At 37.6% G+C, this 23,787-nt stretch overlaps 2 protein-coding genes across 3 annotated transcripts in view; one reads left to right on the top strand and one right to left on the bottom strand.

Annotated features, from left to right (window-relative positions):
- The window catches only part of RSPH14 (radial spoke head 14 homolog), a 69,154-nt gene that overhangs the window by 13,991 nt on the left and 31,376 nt on the right, over positions 1 to 23,787 (top strand). The gene's annotated exons all lie outside the window — the stretch shown is intronic.
- GNAZ (G protein subunit alpha z) overlaps positions 1 to 23,787 on the bottom strand; it is a 52,900-nt gene that overhangs the window by 6,933 nt on the left and 22,180 nt on the right. The gene's annotated exons all lie outside the window — the stretch shown is intronic.

Genomic DNA, 23,787 nt, shown 5'->3' with positions numbered 1-23,787 from the left:
TATGGCCAGATGGCATCTCGATACAGCGTGAAAATCTTAAATAAGAAGCGGACTGCTTTGACAGGTCTGAGATGAGATGAAGGCTCACACTGTGAACCTGAGCCTAAAGATACATGATATATCCACTCCTATACTCTCAATCTATTAAAGCAAGCTTGCTTCTGGTTTTGTCAATTTTGCAGGACTGCTGTATTACAGGGGAAGGGTTATGGCTTATTATAAGGAAAATATGAAACAGATGACAACTGGCAAAGTAGTTGTGATTTTTTTTTCTTTTAATATAGAGGGGGGGGAATGGCAAAAAACAGCTTGTTCTTCTCTGCATTGTCTTTTCCAGTTCAAGAATCCTGGGGAAGGGCAGCTAGCCAGGTGGCTAGACAAAATGTGCCACTGTAGTTTCATAATTACACCCAAGCTGGTGTATAAGCAAGGTAATGCTGAGGCATTATCCAGACAGCCTTGTTGGGGGCTAATTGCAAACTCTTCCCCGAGCACAAGAGCAAGGAATTGGTTGCTTAAGGGAAAGAACATGCGTAGGAGCAGATGGCTGCTTCCTTCCTTCCAATAATTTGCAACCATGCAAATGTTCCTGCTCATCCTCTGGAAGAGGAGAGGTGTCCTCTGTCCTCTGCAGCAAAGACTCCCACAACAACAAAGAGCTTCCTTATGAGAAGACCTTGTTATCAAGGCAGCATGTAATTAGGAAAATCAGGTGGCAAATGGAGCCAAGTAGAAATGCTGCATCTCACACTTATACGTGAAAATTTCTAGTCACTGCTGGGAGAGCTTTGGGCATAAAAATGAAAAAAAAAAAAAAAGAGAAATTATCAAATATAAGGGAATTAACTATCATTTGTGACAACAAACAACCTTTCTTACACGACACTATCTCCAATTTTCCTTACTTCTTAAGCCATAATACTTGACCTGCTTTCCACCCCCCCTTTTCTTTCTATACTGCTCCTTCACAGAATTCCCATAGAACAGTAAAACCACTCATTCTTAAAATATTTTTAATCTGGGAAAATAAGCAGAGACACTGGAAATGCGACTTAGCAGCATGTCAGTACAGATACTAGTAAGGAACACAGTGTGACAACAGCACGCAGGATACATACAGCATGTACTGCTGAGAGGACCATATGCTTGCTTTCTCATCAATACAAGCATTGATTACAATGGTATAAGGAATGTGTTACTATAAAAATAGTAATAAAGCACTGTATATATTTAATAGCTTCCTACCTGCATGCTCCTGTGTGGTATTTTTCCTTCCCTCATGTCAGGGAGTTGGGGGAAAGAAAAGAAATAGCAGGGGAAAGATGTGCATGAGATGCTAGAAGCATAGGGCAGTCACGTTAGCGCTCTGCCTGGTGCAACTGGAATATACAAAACAGCATTTTTGGGAGGGCGTAATAAGGATAGAGGGCTGAGAAACAGTGCTGCAGCTGATCTAGGCCAAGGAAAAAATCCCGGAAAGTGCCAATGTAGCAAAACCTAAACATAACACAGCTAGTGTTCAGACTGCGGTGCTACCAGAGCTGTAGCAAAAGTGTTTGAAATTTCTCATTCAGGCCTTTACATTTCTTGCCTAACTCAAGGGCAAAGGGGCGTTAAAGCATGCATTCAATGCATCTGAAATGTTACGTAGTTTTTATAGGTAAGGTGGCTCAGGACTTGAGCTGTCCTCATTTGAGATCTTCCAGCTTAATATCTTAGCCCTCTGTGTTTAGCCAGTAAGTAATTTAAAGCTGCATTGACCTACAAGGAGAAGCTGAGGGAACTGGGCTTGTTTAGGCTTCAAAGAGGAGGCTAAGAGGCTATCTCATAAAATATCACTTGGAAGGCAGTTACAAAGATGATGAGACTAAGCTCTTCCCAGTATCATCTGATGAAAAAGTGAGAGACAGTGATGACAAATTGGAGCCTGGAATGCTCAGTTCAGGAACATTAGGAAAACAAAATCAGCAACCACCAAAAAATTATAGGAAGGACAGTGTTGTGCCAGAACAGTTTGCCTAGAGAGTGAGTGAAACTTGTCACCATTCATTGCTGTCAACAGTCTAGATTCAAAGGAAGTAGCTGACAGAGAATTTCATGTTCATGAAATCAAGAAAGACGAAGACCTGGTGAACAGTGACTAGTGTTGCACCCTTCCCAACCACTCAAGAACTAAAGAACATCAACTTGAATTCTCTAACAGTAAACAAGGATTTTTCCATGCAGGGCATAATTAAATGTAAAACTATCATGAGATGCTAGAGAACAACAACAGTAAAAATTCTGAGTGCGCAACTGGGTTCAAAAGGCAATTAGACAAATTAAAGGGCATTTGGACAGAAAGACAGTGATGCAATTTATGTTTCAGACTTCTGGTAGGATGCACTGTGGGAAGTATCAGTGTATGTTCAATCTGTGCTCCTATTTTTCCCTAAATATCTGCATTTGACTAGAGCTGGACACAGCGTTAGACTACACAAATATTTGCTATGACCCAGGACAAGTATTTTGTATGTTAAGGCTGTTAAAATACCTCATCTGTTTTGATAAATAAGCCATTTGATTCCATATTAGTGCCAGCTTCCCCATTACATACACTAATGCTACAGTTCCTAGGCAACAGTGCCTTTCCCATTAGTCTTGTCCAGTTTAAAGGAAACTCTGCCCATTTTAAAAACTTCACCATCATCTGGAGCAGCAAGAGCTGCTCACCAAAGAGATAAGCACAGAGGCCTAGGACATAATGTACTGACCTTGAGTCATTGGCATTATCTAGCTCCACAGATAGACAAATGATGGGATAATGGCAGAAACGTTCTCTTAGACCCCAAAAAGTTAAAACTGGCTCACATTGATGCTGAACCAGGTTCAAGAGAACAAAGTTGAACAGTGGCTGCATTCTTCAATAGTACTCGAACAATAACCAGCAGCAAAAGGTGCCACTTCCAACAGAGGTGAAATGTCACTTCATACTGACACATTCCCTGCAGGAAAAAACAAAAGCCCACAAAACCTGAGGCTGTTTCTGAGACGGTGTGACATCGGGGGGAGAACTCTGTTGCCCTCCCAGCTGGGAGGAAGGCTTTTGCCTTCTTGCTGGAGTTTTGGCTTGCCTTTTATTGCACCTTTGAAGATATTTTAGGCAAGATGCTTACAGTTTGGTGCAGCTGGAGCTCTTGGGGGAACAATGTCTGTCTTATCTCTTTATCCTGTCTGTGTTGCAGGATTAATGTAGCATTCTTGAGGAGCAAGTAGCAGTTTCAGATCTTCCTTGCCTATAATTCTAACGTAGTTTTTTCCATCATGCTGATCTTAAGAATTCCTCCCACTAACCTAGTAAGAATTGGAGGCTGTGAGCCACACAAGTCATGTGCAAAATCAGAATTAAACATGAATAGAGCAAGAAAACTAAATGGAAAGAATATAAAGCAATACCTTAGAAAGATATATGGGTCAGCAAGTCCATTTGGGCTTACATTACTATAAACTGGAATAATTGCGGCAATGTAACTAGAGCATCATACAGATAAAAGCAGAACATGGCTCTCTGTTGCAGCAGCAAAATGCATTCTGACTCTTACGATTCGCACTGATTTCTTCAGGCCAAAGAAGCACATTTTTCCATTTACAGACACCACAGTGTATACAGCGAGCATATGACTCTCATTCACCGGCAGGCTGGAAATGTTCTGTGCCACTCAATGCTTTCCTTTATTGTTATTACTCAATTTAGGCACTTTTGCTTTTCTAGGAGATTATTGTTCAGCAGCTGCCCCAAAGTCAGAATTACTAGCTCCTTCTCAAGCTTATAATTATTGTATCTGAATATTTCATTGGCTACATTTATTTTCACAGCATGTTTTAAGAGCAAGAGATACTGTTAACAGCAATTTATAAACAGGGAACTATACAACGAGAAATTAGAGTTACAAGGAAGTCTTTTTTTGAAGCTTTCGTTGATATCTGGTGTGGATGTGAGTCATTAGACCTACTAGAGATCAAATCCCAGAGTCTCAACTCACAGAAAGGTGAGGAATGGTGTTGGATTACTTATGAAAATTTTGATTTAAGAGACTATTTTGTCACCAAAAAGGAACATGGAGAAATGAAGAGTTTTTCAGAGTAGAAGTCAGCTGCTTTAACCAAATGGATTTCCTCTGCTTTACTACAATCCTGCTTCAGTCATTTCACATTTACTTCCCCCTGCAACAGTTGAGGGCAGTCTTCCTACAGCTGCCAGTATTATTTATCACCTAACCCTCATTAAGCATAGAAAAATCCCTACATTCACTAAACAGGGCAACAATTCCATGGAAAAAATAATGTGACTATAAAATCTGAGTCAAAATATAAAGACACATTGTCATTTATCATTTCTTGATTATTTGATTTCACAAGATCTCCTAAATCCCACTCCACCTCATCTGCTACCTGCTCTGCTTCACAATTGGAACCCAATCCCAAAGTTCAGCTCTTCCAGCTCCCCTTCTTTTTTCCTCAGACTTGTTCATTGCAAGTGATAAAAGACTATCTAGAAAATTTTATACCATCAAATGCTGATCAGATCAGAATGATGATCTACAGCATTCACATTAATAAAGGAATTACATGGAATAGAAATTTATATAGTTCAAATAAGCTGCAGTTTGCAAAAGACGAACAAAAACCAACGTGTATGAGACAAGGGCCATGCCAGATTTTAAGGAGCTCTTAACTTGCTAAAGCTGCCAGATTTTTTGAAATATGGACAAAGTTTGTGTTTATACACTTAAAGTCCTAAATATTAAACCCAATTTTGCCCCTTGTAAGAGAGTGATTTTCATCCAGTGAGTTCTGAACATAACCTAAGCAATGACTGGCAGCTCAAGATGCGTTCTCCTCCAACCTCTGTATTCCACTGCAGTCATTCTAACTTTCTTGTCAGGTTTCCATGGAAATAGAGAACTGCACTTACATTCTTAGAATTAAAATATTCAGAAAAGAGATAAAGAGATGATTTACATGGCAGATGCTGTATTGCTGAGGCAGACGCTCAGAAACATAAGCTCCTTGTTGTATGTAAAAGATCACATGCCTAAGTGCACATACTCTGGGGATAACAGGCAAGAGATATTCACAGGGAGAGGAGGAGGAGGAGGAATAGGTAGAAATCCCTGGTTTCTTTGCAACTCAGATTTATGCTGTTTGGAATGAGAGAGCTTGCAGAACAATAAGAAATAAAAAATTCTGCTAAGATTTTTCCGTTAAAAGGAGAATTATTTCTCAAGGGAACAGATGACAAACTTGCAACGGAGGCACGTGCTGTGCTAATGATCACATTGTTAGACATTTTAGCTAAAATGTCTTTTTTATTATAATAGACACTGTCTCTTGAAACAAATTCTTAGGTTGCTATCGACAGTAGTATATTGTCATTTTAACCCTAAAGTAAAATCTACCTTCTTTATAGTGAAAAAAACAATCACCTTATAAACTTGATATTTGAGCAGACCCATAGAAGTCACATTAAGAGCATTTTAGATCTTCCAATTTAGATTGGACAAATAAAATATAAATATATTTTTAAAGAAATAAACAGAAGTAGGCTCTGATTAAAAACATGCATTTGACTGTCCTAGTAGTTATACTATATAACCTAGAAGCAGCATGCGCTATATACTGAATACTGATAACTCTGCAAAATCTACACGCACTGACTTTTCCTGTCGTGGATGCAATTCCACATTTAGAGATGAGGACTAGCACAGACGGGGCCCGGAGCGCAGGGTGTCTATGCTGTGCTGGCTGCCAGGGCCTGCGTGCCCTGCTGGAGCAGCCTGGGTGCCTGAGCCCATGTGCCCACCCAAGGGCATCACAAGTGCCTGGAATGAAGCGGTCGCCTCTGCCTTGGGCTTTCCTGGCAAGGTCAGAGGAGATTTAGGGCAGCAGCCTGAGCACGTTCAGCTGCACTAAAGAGCTTTCAGTCTGCGCACTGGCCAGGGGTCTTACAGACACTATAGGCTGTCATTATCGCCACCTCTCAGCAGTGCTGCCTCTTTAGCACTAACAGTAGCTCAAGAAATATTCTAAGACACCATCTGTGCTCTTAGAACAAATATCTACTACTGCTCCCAGCTGCAGCTCTTGCTGCCATGCTGGGGTGTCTATAAATAATTGCTAAAGTGTGTAGATATTGCAAATAAAACCATGTGGCAATAAAATTTATTTGTGAGATTCTTCTAGAAATAGAATGATATACATCACCAAATAGTAAAAATTCCTCATGAGTACATTAACAATATTGAAAGTACAGTATATAGATCCAATCAATCATATGATCCCTATGATATGATCATATGAGCCTTCATTCAGAATTTAAAACTACTTCAGTATCTTGTAGGGTTTTATACCTATACACATATGTGTATAGGTACATGTACACTTCTTTATATGTATGTTTTGTCAAATGTCTTAACTGAACTCAAGTAGGAACTAGGTCGACAGTAAAATGAAGAAATATGGAGGGGGGAAAAAACTTAGATAAAAAGAAATGATTCCATTCTCTTTGGCTTTAAAAATTAAATTGAGGAGAATATGAGGACAGCAATTTGCTTTTCTTTCTCATTTCTCCATTAGCTGCAGGTTCTAAAAAAAATCTTCACAGAATTTTGGCTTGCTTTGCAGACTTTTGAGAGATCAAATATAAAGTCTGTTTTTGCCATTTTTCTGTGATATATCATTGACTTCTGACTATATTTTTACTAGTATTAGTTAATACAGCATTCTACAATGGGACAGATTCAGCCTGTGACTGGGGAGGGAACTGAACAACCACAACATCTACTCAGTATCTGATTTATCACTTTCCAAAAGGGTGATGAGCAAGGGACGTGTGCATGGTGTGTATGTATATGTACACATACATATCTATTTATCTACCTGTCTATCTGACAAATTCTTACATTGCACATTCAAACACAAGCCATTCTGCTTAATTTCTGCCTATAGATTTCATAAATATCTGTATTATTTTCAGGTCTCATTGTCAAATCCAGGTCTTGCAATAATTATTAAATAAATAACTCCAAAATATTAGGCTAGAGCTTTGGTTTTCCATTGCCCACTGTAAGTCTATTCCATCTAAACTAACAAGGAGCACATCACTTTTTGGTAGGACTTGCATCTTCCATGCAGCACAACTCTAACTTCAGCAACCCATCTCAACATCTCTAAAAATATCAAATATTTTTTAAAAATTCCCCACAAATCAGAAGGAATCAACAAGTAAGCAGCTGGGTACAGAATGCATCAGATCTATTTCTTTTTTATACATACAGACAATTTGAGTATCAAAAATGGATAAATCTACTGAAATGAGTCCAGTTTAGAATAGCATGAGCAGCATCCACAAACAATCAGGCCTCTCTGAGCCCTCATCCATTAGACTTCCTGCACAACTCACCCTTATCACAGTTCAGCAGCACTTAGGCTGTAGCATTAACGTGATCCTGTTCAACACAAACAACACGGAGCAGGGAAGTGCCGGATACCGTCGCCCCTGGGAAACGCAGTCCTGATAATAACGATCTGTTCTGCACAGCAGGGAAAAAAATCTATCAACAAGGAAGTGCATTAAATCCTGAGTCTGTCATCAGGCCTTCCTCAGCGCTGGCTGCTTCATGACTGTGTGAAATGGGGTCGGTTTTGATATTTTTGCTTAAAATATTGTAATAATATTAGGCAGCCTCAAATTGCAACTACAGGCAATAACTCTACCTTTAATCTCTTTCTGTTTATGTTGTGCACTTGTGATGATGGAGATATACGCATGTATATTAGATGACAAATAGCTATAGTACTCTTATTGCATGTCTTTGTAAGTATAAAGTCTGGAATACCTTGATCACAGACTTTGATTCTAAGAATATTAATCTCTTTGGTTTTGTTAAGGCATCAAATAAGCAGTTTTGAAACTCCTACTTAACTCCTGCAGTATTCAGAAAATCAGTAATTTATCTCACTACCTTTTACTGACTGTATTAAAGCTATCATTTCAAGTTCGGTAAAAAAGGAAATAAAATTGTAATGGCATTTGTCACACCCAGGGTGTTTTAGACATTTATATTTCTAAAAACTGCTAGCTTCATTTGAAGTATTTTACTGCCATAGATTGAACACAGTATGTGCTAATACTAAAGCCAGAGCATGTCCATTTATCTTTGGCTTTCTAAGCATAAGTTTCTAAGCTCTTTCTGCCATTTCAAATGCAGGGCAGAGTTATCAGAAGACGCACAGGCCTATGACAGGCAACATTTATGACTTGCTAAACAATTAAATAAGCTCATGCAGAACAAAAGCTATGGCAGTTTTACAATAAATCAAGCTTTGGCTCATCTACCTCAAAAGAACAACACCAGACAACCTCTAATGATTTGTTAGTGCGGAACAAATGCTACATGTTTAGCAAGTAAAGGAAATGCCTTGTGCACAAGCCAGCATTTATACAGATACCATGGTAGACTCTACTTTGTAAAGATCTGTAATATATCTATTTTATGCTGCTCAGCTTTAAAAATCTTGTAGAAAAGCATTACCTCTCCTGGTGGCCCTTCATTCTAGAAATGTAGACGACAAGAAGTCACAGAATCCGTCTCCAGAGGTGACAAGCGCATAGGGACATCTCTGTGTTCTTAATTAAAAGACACTCCTACTTTTTCCATCTTGCATCTTAGGGGAGACTGTTCATTTCCCCAGAGGAGCAGAGCTCACGGGATGAGCACCCATTTGCATCTAAATCTGAAATACACTTCAGGATGGGAGCTGTGCAATCTTTGTTTAGTTAGAACTAAGATCACATAGCTGATACAGTACCACCAGCTACACTCCCAAGACTGAAATGTCTTAGGGCCTTTTTGTTTGCTTTTAAAGGAAATAGCAGCACATATGTCCAAAAATCCATGGTGTCCTTGAGCACTCTCAGCACTTATCTCAGCCCCTCACCTTCCCATAACCATTTTTGTAAAAGCATTTTTCTATTTCACATGCTCAGGTTTTGAAGAAAGAGTTGAATAATCCAAGTACAGAATAGCACTGGTATACTCAGAACAAGTTGAGATTTCTCTAATTCTGCAGCCTTTTTACTCTAGCTTTTTTTCCTTAGCACAATAGCAGTAACATTTTAGAAAAGCTGTCTTATTCCTTTGTATTGAGGATACCTGCACCTAACCATCACCCAAGGAGTATTTATTAAAGGATGACTTTACAACCATCAGGAATCAGCCTGCAGCAAAAATCTGCAGCTGCAACACTGGATGTTTTGTTGAATCCATGTCAGTCTGGACACTGAACACCATTGACCAGCCAACATAGCAGATCAAGTCAGGAGAGAATTAACACTAATGCCTGTTTTACACTGCTAATTTAATGGTGTTTAACCTTTCTCTTTCTAAAATAAATACCCGTCTCCTGCATTAAGTGGTAGAGAACAGCTGACACACACAGCTTGTTTTGCAACCAAGCAGTTGGGGAATACGAACATTCAGTCACCTCCAGTTTCTCTCCCCTGCTAGTAGACGAAAGGTATAATTACACCCAGGGTAGTAATAGCTCTTGACTGCAGCTTGGAACAGCAAGAACTGTTTAAACATGATAGCAGGCTGGAGGTGAAAATATCATTTAAACCTCTAATATTTTTATAAAATGAAATTTCCCAACTTGACTTAGAAAAGACAGAATAATTATTTTCCACTGTAAAGTACCATTCATTTTTTGCTATTAACTTTCTATACCATTTCCTTCTAGAATTGCAGAGAGATATATTAACCTAATAGCCTCCATCTAAACACCTCTAGAAACAAGACTACCTCCTGTATTCCCTTGTCCCATTCAAAACCTAGTATTTAAATTTACTATCTAACCAATTTTCATTAGATGTGTTCTGCATTTTCCTTTTTCCTTCCTACCATGTGATACTCTACCTCAGTTATATCTTTGGAGATGAAATCCATGCCCACTGGATGGATTGGAAATGGAGATATAGATACATGCCAGATTCAACAGCTGAATGCAGGAAACTCCTAGTTAGGATCCCAGCTGCTCCTTATCAAGGGCACAAGGCTTGGATTCAACATCCTTATTTTCATGGTACAATAAAAAAATTAATCTTACATGCAAGGCTACTGGAAAAGAAATCTGTGAATATGTATTTAAATGTATGTTTCATATGAGGTCGCTCACTGACAAATAACATATTATAACATCATGGGATGAGGCTATAGCACCCCGATAACCTGAGCTTGCCAGCGAGGCTGCAAAAGGACTCGCCCTATCCCAGCAGCAGTCGTAGGTCACCCCATTACGTCTCCATCACAGCAGCTCGTGAGGTCACTCTGTGCGTGACAGAAACCTTGTCCAGCCACAGCAGGAGAGGCGAAAAAACAAGAAAAGATGATTTTGGAGGAGGAGAGGGAAGAGCAGGGGAAAGAAGGTAGGGAGGAGGTGTGAAACTAAGTTTGACTTGCTGCCAAAGCCTTACCACAGGATTAAGATCAGGTCTCCACTAGGTTCATTCAATGTGTGACAACTATATAATGAAAACAGGCAGCAAAGAACAGCAAAACAAAAATCTCACCTTTCCTCTCTTCCACGCAAACCACCAACAGGGTTTCCTCACACTTCAGAAAAAAATATATATGTGTGTGTGTGTGTGTACATATATATATATATGGTGAAGAAATAGCCTGCATTTCCGCTTTTCATGGCACTCAAGGAGGCTTTTATTTAAAAACTAGATGTTGTTTCCTCTAAACTTGAGAACGTTAAATACCTTTTAAGCTATAAAAATACCATTTTAGAATATTGCAATATATTTTTTGCAATAGAAAAAGAAAAATCACATAACTCCAAACTGCCTAATTAAATTTTGAAATCTCACCTGTATAAAGATTCACATTTCTCTCACTGCCAATAGAGCATCCAATACAAATTTGTTAAATTTTAACATCCTCACAGCTGTAAAAAGATTCTTTCATCTTCTTTGAGTAAATTTAATATTTTAAAGCAGCTACACACCCTTAACATTCTTTTAATCATATAAAACATAATTGGAAACAGGAAATACCTGTATTTTTATACATGGGTCTCACTCAAAGTAACTATTTGGGTTATCTTCTTCATTACAAAGAGAACGGAGTATTGAGTATTACTGAAACAATTCTAATCGAACGAACGTTTATATCCTAGGAAGCCAGTTGTTCTGAGTAGAAAATTAAGCTCCAGCCCTTAAGTAGCCACTACATGGGCATACTCCCCTGCAGTATTTTGACCCTTGATTAGAAAGTAGCACAGTATGTAATATGAGTAAAGGCATTCATAAAAATATATAAAATAAGTAAATATGTTTTATACTCTTTTTGAAATTCTTGTCATAAAACTGATGAAGTCCAAGGCCCATGACCACTGCATACAAGAGTTGTCACAATGTCCATTTATCCTTATCTATAAATCAGCATGGGTTTTGGCATGTTTACTGGTAAATGCTTTTCTGAAGACATTCAAAAATTAGGTAATATACCACTCTGCAAACCCTATTATCTCAGCTCTGCATGTAACAAACACCTTGAGACATTTTTACAATGCAAAAAGTATTCAAATATCTCTTTCAGGAAGATTTTTTTTTTTTTTTTTTAATAAGCTACAAACATCCAGAGCTGAGAAAGGTGAGACAGAGTCAGGAAGATGAAGCCATTGACATGAGATGACAGAACAATCAAGGAAAAGCAACTGAGATAAAAATTCTGTAATATAGAGAAGAGACACATCATAATTCAGAGAAGTTTAAAGCATTCTTGTATAGTCAGTATAGGTAACCAAGTTTGATGGCATCTTTCTTGTGGAATAAATCAAAAATAAAACTTTTTCATATAACATTATATATTACACATAAAATTGTAAACAAAACTTATAAAATAGGAGCTAGGCTCTGTGTCAGAAAGCTGCAACATAAATACCAGCTCTGAATCAAGAGGATCTCATCAGTAGGAACATCAGGAATTTAGTGATAGGCAGAGGAGATACCAGAATAATATGAGTGATTTAATCCTACATGGTTTGCATTACTCTGTTTAGCAACCTGAAGTTAAATGAATGGAGATAACCAGCAGAACAGCAGGACATAAAGCAACTATTGCAGATAAGATGCTCTGAGTAAACAAGTCAAGGGACCGGGGGACAGCAGCTACATCGTTAATTGTGGCAGTGGCATGTGTAGATGTCAGTCACATATCACACAGCTGCTTACAAAGGCTGTCTTTTTGAATTTATCCTATTGGATCACTAAATAAACCACATGCCCTAAGCATCATCTGCATGGAGATGATGACACAGGTGCTACTTTACAGCTTCTGCTTCAGGAAATGCAGGGCCATTTTATCTCCAGGATCTGCTTCTACTTCCTTTGGTTTCAAGCTTGCACTCTGGGATAATCATATGATTTCTCTGTTATTCAGAGGAATCTTGTTCATCTTCATAACAGAGTAGGAGTAGAAAAAGAATCTGTGAAACCATTTCAGAATTGATCATTTCATAATATGATGCCCTAATATCTTCTGCATGTGATAAACAGCGAAAGCTCTCGGTGAGGACGGGATCACAACTTCTGTAAAAGCTTGAGATTAAGTTGGACCTGTAATCTACTGAAAGGAGAGCGCTCATACGCTCCGTATAGAGAACAGTTATTAACTAAATCCCCGACTCACACTAAGTCTCTTACTCAGAGTTACCTTCGAGAGAAGCTACGTGCTGTCCACTCTGGAGAAAAACAAAAAGCAGGCAAATAAACTGGGGCAGAACCTGAGCAAAAATGAAGGTGCATAACTGTTAATCACTGACCATCCATGGATCTTATTGCCTTTCATACAATACTTCAAATACTAACTTATTTCACCCATCTTTAATAAATAATAATTTAAGAAATAAGAAAAAGTGAAGGAAGACACACAATTCTTTTAAAAAAGGTTTTAGGGATGAACGAAGAGTTCAGATACAGGGCTAATAAACAGGGGAACAATATTAGCTGTCTATCATATGGATGACCTACAAGTTCAAGGCATTTTCATTTCAGAGAGCCAAGATTTTATCTTATATCCTGCCCTCTTTACTTAACAGCTTTTCCTCACTCACCCTTACACTTGTGCACAGCTGATGCTCTTTCATCAGGAAACCTAATTCATCTACATCAGCTCAAATAGTGCTATACAAATAATGTTGACGTTACAGATTAGGTATTCAGGGTCCAGCCACACAGTGCATCAGTTTCCTGAACTCTCTTTTATCTCTGATACATCCTTAAATACTGCTTTAGGTTATAATTTGCATTAGGGTAGGCATTTAGTACTATAACATAACCAAAGTAATATTTTTATTCAGTTAATCACTTGTTGAATAAAGCAACCATGAAAGAGAATTGGAAGATGCATGATGTAAAATATATCTTGAACCTTTATGATACTGATAAAGAATTTTTAACACTACGTGGACAAACAGGTTCTTGAAGGGTTTTCTTAAGGCTATGCCCAATTTTCCAGCAAAAACACTGTGCAAAAGTATTATTGATTTTTACTGCAAATTATTGTCCTTTCATAATAATTTCATTTTGCATTAATTGTCTTAAATCAATTCCCTTTTTACTATGAGCACTATTTTAGCCAGAAATCAAGTAAAACAGCAGAAGGTCTTTAGGGCCTATAGTAGTTAAATCTCCCAAGGCATTAATTTGCAACATGATTTTACATTATTCTTTATGAATAGGCAGGCAGTCGAAGAGATTGACAAGTCACACGGTTCTAAGTGACAGCATCATCCATGTCACTTAGTCAGTGAACAAGCAAGCCCATATCCTGTATTAGGCCTGTTCTTAGTTTCTTCAGATTACTGCATTTTCTCATGCACTTTAAAAACACTTAAACATCTGAGAACAGATCAATTACTATGAGGTACCACTTGCTGTCCAGAAAAAAAAAAAAAAAGTAATTTCATATAAAACTGGTTCCCAAGTAGGAAAGCCAACCTGATGCATCAGAAAACAAAGACACCAAACAAGATGTTATCCAGGATCTCTTTAACGATAAAGGAAACAATTGAGAATGCTCAGGATTAATAAGGAAAATGAGTTCTAATAACAAATTAGCAATTTCCTCACAGAAAGAATACAGAAGTACTAAAGTATTCATTTCAGGAAATCAAAGTACTCAGAATTAAAATCTAGAGTCTGGTTCTGCTCATTAAAATCAGTCGTAATATTTTTGACTTTGTTACTTGAAAAAATGACTTGTGTGGTAGATGCTGATTTTATTCTATCTGCTGAACTTCTCTATAACTTCTCTTACTCGCTAGTAAAACAGACTTCAAATATTAAACTGCATATATGAGGGTATAAAAATATTTTCTTCATCTTCTAATATATTTGAAAAAAATACAGCTAATTGTTCCAGGAATTCTTGGGAACAAATTTGGTTCTTGGAAATCTGTGAAACAGAAAAACATTTGAAGTCTTAGCCTGGATTTCAGGATAGCAACGATACCCATAGCAGCACCCAGCCTCAAGGGCATTCTAAGCAGAGCTGCACACCATTTCGTTTTGCCAGACTTTGATTTTTTCCCATATAATTAACCTCCCAGATTAACCTCTCCCATTTTTAATTTCCAAATCCTTATGACTGTTTTCCCTTTTCCATTCCTTTTTTAATTACTGCTTTCACTTGACCTCCGAAGAACAGCAAGGGCAAAACACAAACTGCCATCAGAGCCACCCCTTTCCATCCCACTGCCAGAACTTGCATTATTGGGCTCTATCTAGTAGAGAAAGGCGCTATACAATCAGTCAGCTCTGACGAGTCCCCTGACATCCCTGCGCAATATTATCAGGCCACTAGGGCAAAAGACAAACTAAAAATCACTGCACTGCAACCCCCAGCTGCTTTTGGGGTAGTGTTAATGGGAAGAAGCCCTCCCTGCAGCCTCGATTCCTCTGGGGAAGCTTGGGTTGCTGGAAACGTGCTGGCTTTGCAGGACCCGCTGCAGCACAGCTCGCCGGGCACTGATGCAGCGCTCCACCCTGCCCTGTTACCAGGGAAACTGCACAAGAAGAGAACATAAAGCTGTGAAACTGGGGAAAAAACGCTCATGGCCGGGCTGTCCCAAAATAAGCAACACTGTACATACCCCATACCATCCTGGTAGACTATAGAAGCTGTTTGGTCACATGTTTATCCCCCAAACTGAATGAGTAACACAAGGCATTCTTGCTTCTAAAGCTGCTATTTCTATTGCACTGGGGTTTTTTTTGCTAAATTAGACAACTATTATCAATCATTTCTTCCTACCGATGATAAACTTCAGGTGTCAGTTCCTATTAGGAAATTAAAATATGACCAGTGAGTAAATAACGAGATGTCCATAGCGTGACTCAAGCGAGCTGTTTCAAGCAGTTTAATTATGGAAATTAGGGACAACATTCAGATCAAATAGTTAATGGAATTAGTGACAGAAGGTAGAGAAGTGACTTAACCGGAGTAGAGGAATTATTCATTGTCTGCTAATTTAGAAGCATAATCAAGGGACACTGTCATTGGTTGACAGGTTCAAAATTTGAGTGAGCCTATTAATAGCTTTAAAAATACATTTTGATCCTGAGGAATCTATTCCAAATAGCAGTCTTGGCAACACACCATCAAAAACAATCCATAGCACACGCATACGTTGCCTTATCTGTCACAGAGGAGAATAGACATCCTGCAACAAAGGTCCATCTAACCAAGAACCCCATCTCTTAGGCTAAAACAGATAATCAGTTAAATCAAATCTGGGAAGTACAAGTATTTCCTTAGTATTTTCTCCCAGCATCTCAAGAGCTAAACTCAGTACCTGAGGAAAAAGCGTTATCTGGTGTCTTGATATATTTTTCTATTGCTTTTTATAGTAGCACAGAGTTTGGGCACCCACAACATCCTCAGGCATAAGCAAGTTCCATAATTCCATTCTATATTGCGTGAAATTGCACATCTTTTATCTTGTTCTGAACATCTTACCTAATAATATCATTCAATATCCTTAGTTCTGGAAAGAGATAGTCAATAACGATAAAATACTAATTTTCTCTATGCTGGTTGTGACTTTATAAGCCCATCATACTGCTCTCTTTTGTACATCCTTTATAGGCACAAGAGTCCTGCTCTATTACTTGCTTCTTGTCTAGAACATGCACTGCACTGCAGGTCATGCTCGTCAACTGCTCCAATACATTTTCCTGGAAATGGAAGAACAAGAATTTAGAGAGTATCCCAAAAAACAGGCACACTCTAGCTGTACTTTGGATTTCATACAGTTTTCTGTTTGTCCCTAGTCATTTCCTCACATTGTTTCTGACCACTGTTGAACACCAAGTTGGTATCTCCATAGATATTGAATAGGCTTTTACAGCTGCCCACATCTCCTTCCAGCATATGCACCCTTAGGACTGCCAGCCAGTAAGAAGCTGCAATGTTGAACTTCACTGTCTTTACAGAAATAAACTTCCCCTAAGACTTGTTTTTCTGCCAGCAAAAATGACAGATACTTCGTGTTCTCAGCATTACATGCCATTATTTTTAGCTAAAGCAAATTGGTGGACTGGCTGCACAGTAATTACTTGCATATTCAAATAAAAAACACAAGGCATAAAAGCAAGGACTGAAAAATTAGAGATAGCTCTAATCTCTTAGTGCTCACATAACAAAATACAAGTCACTTGCCCTAAAGAACAGTGTAAATCAGGTTAAAACAAGAACCTGATACACAACTCATTTTTGCAGTATATTAATTTATTGTCTTGATTTGTGCTCAAGTCTTGCTATATGTAATTGTTGTTAGGCGATACTGAGCAAGTGAGTTCAATTCTAGTGCACATATTTGGGAACAAATAGAGTTTAACAGAAGAAAATCCTTCTTTATATTCTCCCTTACTTAATGGCTTATGTTCTTGATCATGTTCTCATTTTGTGATAACATCTGAATAATACAGGTGTGATATTATAATATTTGACAAACCAGCTGTCACTTCAAAGAACAAGATCTATTTTATGTAAAAAAGATCAAGTGACAAGAGGATTTGAAATCAGTTAAGATCCAATGATTTATTTTCTTGTGCCTATAATCAAACAGTACCTTGTTCCAAATGTTGGTAGAGCTGTTTGTATGCATGTAAGATCATGCATATCATACCATATTTAAATTATACTAATTATGCTAAAGTTAAAAGGCTACAGATAAACCTTAAACGAATGAAAAAATAATTATCATTTGAAGTACTTTTACAGTGAAGTGATGGTAGAGACAAATTGTATGAGTGCTATTTAGCTCCTTCAGCTTCTAAACTTTATTAGAACAAAAATCCCTTATTTAAAAATACAAATGGATTTACAAATTGAGAAAAAATGCATCATTTTCCTGTTCCAATAGAAAAATGTGTGCATGCACTGTGTTTGTGCACAGAATGCATGTACACAGGAGAATTTCTGACACACGAAATCAGCCAGTCATTCATCAAGTTAATTCTTCCAATAGCACCTGTATTCTTGACATTAAGACATCATCAGTTATCCTTACTATACAAAATCAAATGAACACCTTTTCCTCACTTTAGATTTTCATTACTAGAACTTTTCAATCTATGGAGTCAGAGAAAACATTAATGAGATTAAGTCAGAAAAGTATTTGACATTCCCAGGAAATAAAGAGCTGTTATGTGGAAGGAAAAAAAAAAACTTTATCATCTCCAATAGAAAACACCACACAACCAAATCACCTTAATCTTTGTCAAGTTTCTAATTTTAAGATGCTCATTTCTGGAAGCAAAACTCTAGTTAAAAAAAGTAGATTTTAAAGATATATATATATATTTATATGTATATATACACACACACTTTTTTATACTCTTTTCTATTACACTTTTTATATATATATACACACACTTTGCTATTACACCTCAGCATGTTATAACAGATGTAAAGTGGTTGCCTCACCTATTTATCTACTCAGTAACTAGTATGAGTGTGTAAATTGCTGGATGTATGTAGGCAAGTTTCCTTATCAGATGATCAAAATATCTTGAAATGGTACTTTTTTGGAACATTAAACAGTGTCTGCAGGTGGAGACAAAGTTAGATGTGCTGTAGTAATATTACAGTGATGTAAAATTCTGCAAGTGTTTAACTGGATTCTTTATATACACATACACACACACAGTGCTGCAGGCTACCTGCACATTTGATGAATAGGCATCACTGGAATATTTATTAAATAGAATTTTAAAAATTAGATAAATTAAAAATAAAACAAATAGAAAAACTTCACAGCAAAACTTTTTACACTTTGACAGTCAGATATTGCCTTCCTCATCTAACTAAAGCATGTCATATGAAAGGATAGTTTTCACTTTTTATATCGTGGTGCGATGCATTATTATATTTATTTTTTTTAAAACAATTAAAGGAGATAATTCTGTAAATGTAGAGCCAGAACAGTTAGTCTAACAGTACTATTAGTAACTGCAGCTGCATGGAAAATGAAGTGCCGATCAGCACACTGCAAGAAGCCTAAACCACGGAAAATATTTACCCAGTGTTCTGGATGCAGACATCCTTATCAGAAGTATTAAGGTGAACAACGTAATGATCTCCAGACTTGCAACGACAGAAAGAGGGATTTCATTTGCAAAAGGATTTTCATTATTTATTTTAAAAGGCACATGCCTTGATGCACACATTCAGCAAAATTAGTTGCCTGCAACATAGATATATCATTATATAATTATTATATATAGTTAAACTTTTATAAAGAAAAATGTGAAAAAGTGAAAAAAAAAGTCCAGGCTAGAATTTCGGTCTCAGTGCTTACACACAGAGATTACACACGTGAAGTCATCTAGGCTTTGCTCCCACACAAAGATCACCCTGAAATATCCCAAAATGCAAATGCTTGATAAAAAATGAGAACACCTAAATGGTTTGGGTCAATTTTTCTCTCACATTCTTAAGGGGACCCATCTTGTCAGAAAGATATTTCACCTAAAACAGTGTTTGCTAGGGTGGATTTTTACCACTGTTAGTAGCAAGTGCTAATAAAGCTGTGAATTCTGTGTAATCACAGTTTCCCCAGTCCTCACAGCTATTATTAGTATTGTGGGAGAAGAGCTGTGTGCCTGAAAGGAGTTTTAATTTACTGTACGCTCAAAGAAACTGAAACATTAAGAAAAGCAAGCAAGGTCCTAGAGAGCTGGGTCTCGTGGAAGAAAGGGGGAAAGGCTAAGATAATTCTATACTGAAATTAAAAAACAAAAATAATCCTGGAAGAAATTGGCTTTCCTACAACTGCCCGATAACAGGGCCTTCCAAGTAAGCTGTGACTAAGATATAAAGACTAAATAAGGGCTGCATTGTAAACCAAAAGACTCATTTTTGACAAGGCCTACTACAGGCTGAACAGCTTGCTGCAGTGTTTTGTCATCTTTCTTTCTGTGTCTTACTCTGAAGAAGATGCTATATTCAAAGCACAGCCTTAGAAAAGCCTAATACTTCAGGTATCCACTCTTTTACAATTGCTTTAAGAAATAAAATCAAATTTAACCAAACCCTAAGTCACTAGCAGGGAATTTTGATCTACATATAGATGGATAGATATCACAGAACTATTATCATTTGTTAAAGACAAACAAGTTCTGTACATGCATCTCCCACATCACAAAAATTTTAACAAGGAGATGACTGAGACAAGGCTTATTGGAAGCCAGAGATAACTTCTTAATATAGAATGAAAGATAGAATTGTCAGCCAGTTTCTTTGGAAATTAAGACAAGTGATTTGTATAATATAAAATCATCATGATTTTTTTAAAAAAATGGCAACAAATTCAGAAGCTTGGTCAGAAAGGAAAATCTTGGCAAGTGCCTTGGAAAGGTGGTGCACAAAGCTAGTTTGCCTCTGTGTCAAGTGATGCAGCTGTTAGCTAGTTGAGTCATACTAGCTGTGGGCATGGAAAGATAAAGCTATATTTATGACAAACGAGGCAAAAAGGATATATAAAATGGTATGGAGCTGGAAATTCAGAAACAGGTCAGATTTGAAGGTCCTCCTAGATAAGAAGGGCAATATTGTTATACTGATAGGGGAAAGCGTCCATGGTAAAAAAAACTTGCCTTTTCTTCATAGGTTATTAAAAAAAATGCCTGCAGAATTTTATGTTACGAGAGGGCATGTACTTATAGAGGGGTTACATACTGTTCCCTTTCACTACAATAAAGAGGAGCCAAGGGTTAGTAAAACCCTGAACCTGAGTGTTGAGCATCTCTATAAGCAGTAGAGTCAAGGAACATCGGATCGAAGGGATAAAAGCAGATCAGAGGAGATGATGATCCAGCCTGTTATTGTGATGCAGCCATAGTCCAGCCTGTTAAAGCATTAGGTAAAAGCGAACTTGAACATCCTTGGGAATATTCCAGACCCTTATTTTTTTTCTAGGAGCTGGAATCTAAATTATCATCCAGAAAGATTTTTCAGAGTATAATGATTTTTCTGGCCGTAGACTAGTTGTTAATTTTAAAGCCCAAAGAAAAAGGCAGGAAAAGTCTGAAGAACTGCAAGAAACCACTGATTTCCCAGTCATAGCCTAGACTTAAAGAATGCTTTTCTTAATGCTTTTCTTAATGTCTGTGAAAACTAAGAGAAAAAAATAGGGGCAATGTTTCTCTCATGGCAAGGGAGGTTCCAAATGGTTCTTGTTACAATAGGAAGACACTAATAGGGTCTCAGCATGAAACAAGTTCATGTACAAAAGTGGGAATTGGTTCCTCTAGTACACAGAGGCAAACAGAAGGGCAGTGGATAGCTGTAAAAGTCAATAGAGAAAACATTAAATATAACATGCTATATATATTTATACATGTATAATACACTAATATATGTGTAACACCACCATACACTAAGTTTCATGCCTTCTGGTTATCCCATTAGTAGTAATAATTACTTTCCCATATCAAAATGCCTTCCCTAGGTTAGCTGCACATCTGCCCCGTTATGCTCCTTAGGAATCCTTCCCTTTTCACGTTCCAACTGCAGTAACATCAAAAGAGTTTATTGATACCAGTCTGCTAGACTAAACATTACCGTGCTTACCAAACTAAGCAGTACTTTTTCTTGGGATCAAACGGAAGAAAAAGTTGCTTGAAAGATTTAAATTCAACTTACTTCTATCCAAGACTGTTAGTAGAGAATAGAAACAACACTTTGTAACGGTGAACTCAGAGATTTTCAAGCAAATTTAGTGTACACAAACACAATACCAATTAATTGAGTATGAATTTGAGTGATTGCAGCAATATCTGCAGAAGACAAAACGTACTAAGGCTGAGAAAGCCAAGCAGGTTCCAGACAAGCACCATCCTGCCCAGGGCTGTCATCTACTGTACGAGCAATGACTAAGATCTAGACCTTTAAAGATAGGATGATACTGTCAGGCCACCACACAACTGAAGCTACATTACCTACTTGCTTTCAAAGTATTCTAATGCCTCTTGACTTTGCAGACATTTTAATACCAGGTCTCAAGCAGAAGCATTTAAAGTATTTTATATCACAAAGATAGCATGCTTTTCATTCAGAAAAGGTGTTATATTACACTACGGATGGGTTTTGTTCTTTCCTTGTATTCCAGCAGAAAAAAAGCAGTATGTAATCCTGCACAATGCCTGATTTAAACACAATAGGACACTTGACTTGCATATTTTGGAAGTGCAAAGTTGTCCAGGTGTTCGGATATTGAAGTGGAACATGCCAAACAGCACATATAAGACTGACTCTTTCCTATAGTAATGGGCAGCTGGACATCCAAACGCTAGACACAGGTTCTCAAAAAAGACTCCTAACTCTGAAGGCAGAAAAAGTGTTTATTTTTCCAGCAAGGAAACACTGCAGGAAGTAGCTGGACCAGCAGTTTCTATCACCAACTATTCTGTGCCCGCCGGCCACAGATACTGGTTCTTTTAATACCACGTGGTGAAGACTGAAAATTAGTGTAGAGTATGTTTAATTATAAACAGAGGACTTTCACATTAGTGCAGGATACCCCATAAGTGCATCCTCTCTCAAGCCCAATTCCTCAATTTGGGGAGAGCCAATAGATCACTTGGATTCCTGCTATGTATGTTTGGGGTATGGAATAGTAAGATGCTTAATGTATTTGCAAACCACTGGATTTTGCAACTCTCAGTTGTGAGTTTGGAAAGCGGAGAAGATCTCCAGGATCTTTAGGCTTTGCTGCATAACTTATTTGCACACCAGCAAGAGGGGTTTTGCCATCTCCTTCCTCTTAAAGGCTGGTCATTCTCTGTAATCACAGGTGGCCAGGAAAGGGCTATAGGCTTTTCATCGTGCATGCAAGTTTTATCCTTCTTTTCTCTCTCCACGAAAACTTCTCTTTTCCAAGTTCTTTTTTTGCTATTTCTATCAACTCACTCCCTCACATAAAATCCCCCCGAAACGCCCTGGAATTAAAGCATCGTTTGGTTAGATACAGTTTGAACTTTGAAGACAGTACTGTGCTTTGCTAACTTTATTTTACTGAAAATCTTTTGCCCAAGCTGTTTACTGTGAGATTACCTGTTTTATTTGCTTCTGCAGTATAACTTGCTATTCACCAAAAAGTTTCTATTTTCTATTTGCAGGCAAATGTCTAAAAGCATCTTTACAAAAATTGCCTTTGCTATCTTGGTCTAAGCAGTGTTAATTAGTAGTTCATACTGGTTATCGTAGCTGCAGCAAAATGGAAGTGTTTCTAAAGTATTTGATCAAAATTCAGCTTAGATTAACGTTCTTGAAATTCTTGAAAGAATAAAACTCTTTGCCTTGAAGAATCAGAGCAAGTGCACACAGAAGGGATTCAACCGTATAAGGCAGGCTTGTCAGAGTGAATATTTGTGGAAACTATTCTGCAGTCTTGGTTCAAATTTACGTATAATTACTCCTCAAACTTTTCACTTAGCTCCCTCTTAATATGAAAAAAAGAATCTTTGTAAAAGAAAAATGTATTAGCAAGTAAAAATGCTCAAAGTGTTAGACGCATGACTAAATTGAAATAATTTAACTCTATGAATAATTAGAATAGATTTTATATTATCGTACTTAACCGGCTCCTTTTCTAGTCATGGTGTTTGAAAGGAATAGTTACATCTATTATCTTCAGTGGTCTTCTATTCTTGTGCTAGTTTGGACGGAAGGAGCTGAAGTTTTGCTTTTGTTTTTACTGCCATACCTTTCAGTACGGTCTTAGCTGTACAAGTTTTGGGGAGGAAAGAAGAAAAAGCAAAGGGAAATGGGAATAGATGATTGCATACATAGCAAATGCTAATTGCAAGTTCAGAGTGGCATTACATGCAAACTGGCATTTGAAGTCCATTGTAACTCAAAGATTAGAAATCTTAAATATGCAGTGCACTAAATTCCAAAACTCTAATGCAGGGGTGTCTGCTACACACAAACACACACACGAAGTAAAATAGTGCAGTTAGCAATACCAGCTAAAGATGTTAGCAAACCAGTTCCATCAAGAACTCCCCAAATCCAATCATCAGACATGGTGGAAAGATTCCCCTCCTGTAATATTGCTGACATTTGGTTAGATTCCAAGCACATATAAAAGTATTTACTTGGGAAAAGTCTCCTTCCCAACAAGACGTTAGCAGTGAACCTGTATTGAAGAACAAGGGATCATGTTCTCAGGCAC

The sequence above is a fragment of the Nothoprocta perdicaria genome, unplaced genomic scaffold, assembly GCF_003342845.1.
Source record: "Nothoprocta perdicaria isolate Ctin4 unplaced genomic scaffold, notPer1 scaffold_2, whole genome shotgun sequence".
In the NCBI taxonomy this organism is placed as follows: Eukaryota; Metazoa; Chordata; class Aves; order Tinamiformes; family Tinamidae; genus Nothoprocta; species Nothoprocta perdicaria.
Note: the sequence above shows the minus strand (reverse complement) of the source record. Positions and strands in the feature narration are given on the sequence as shown.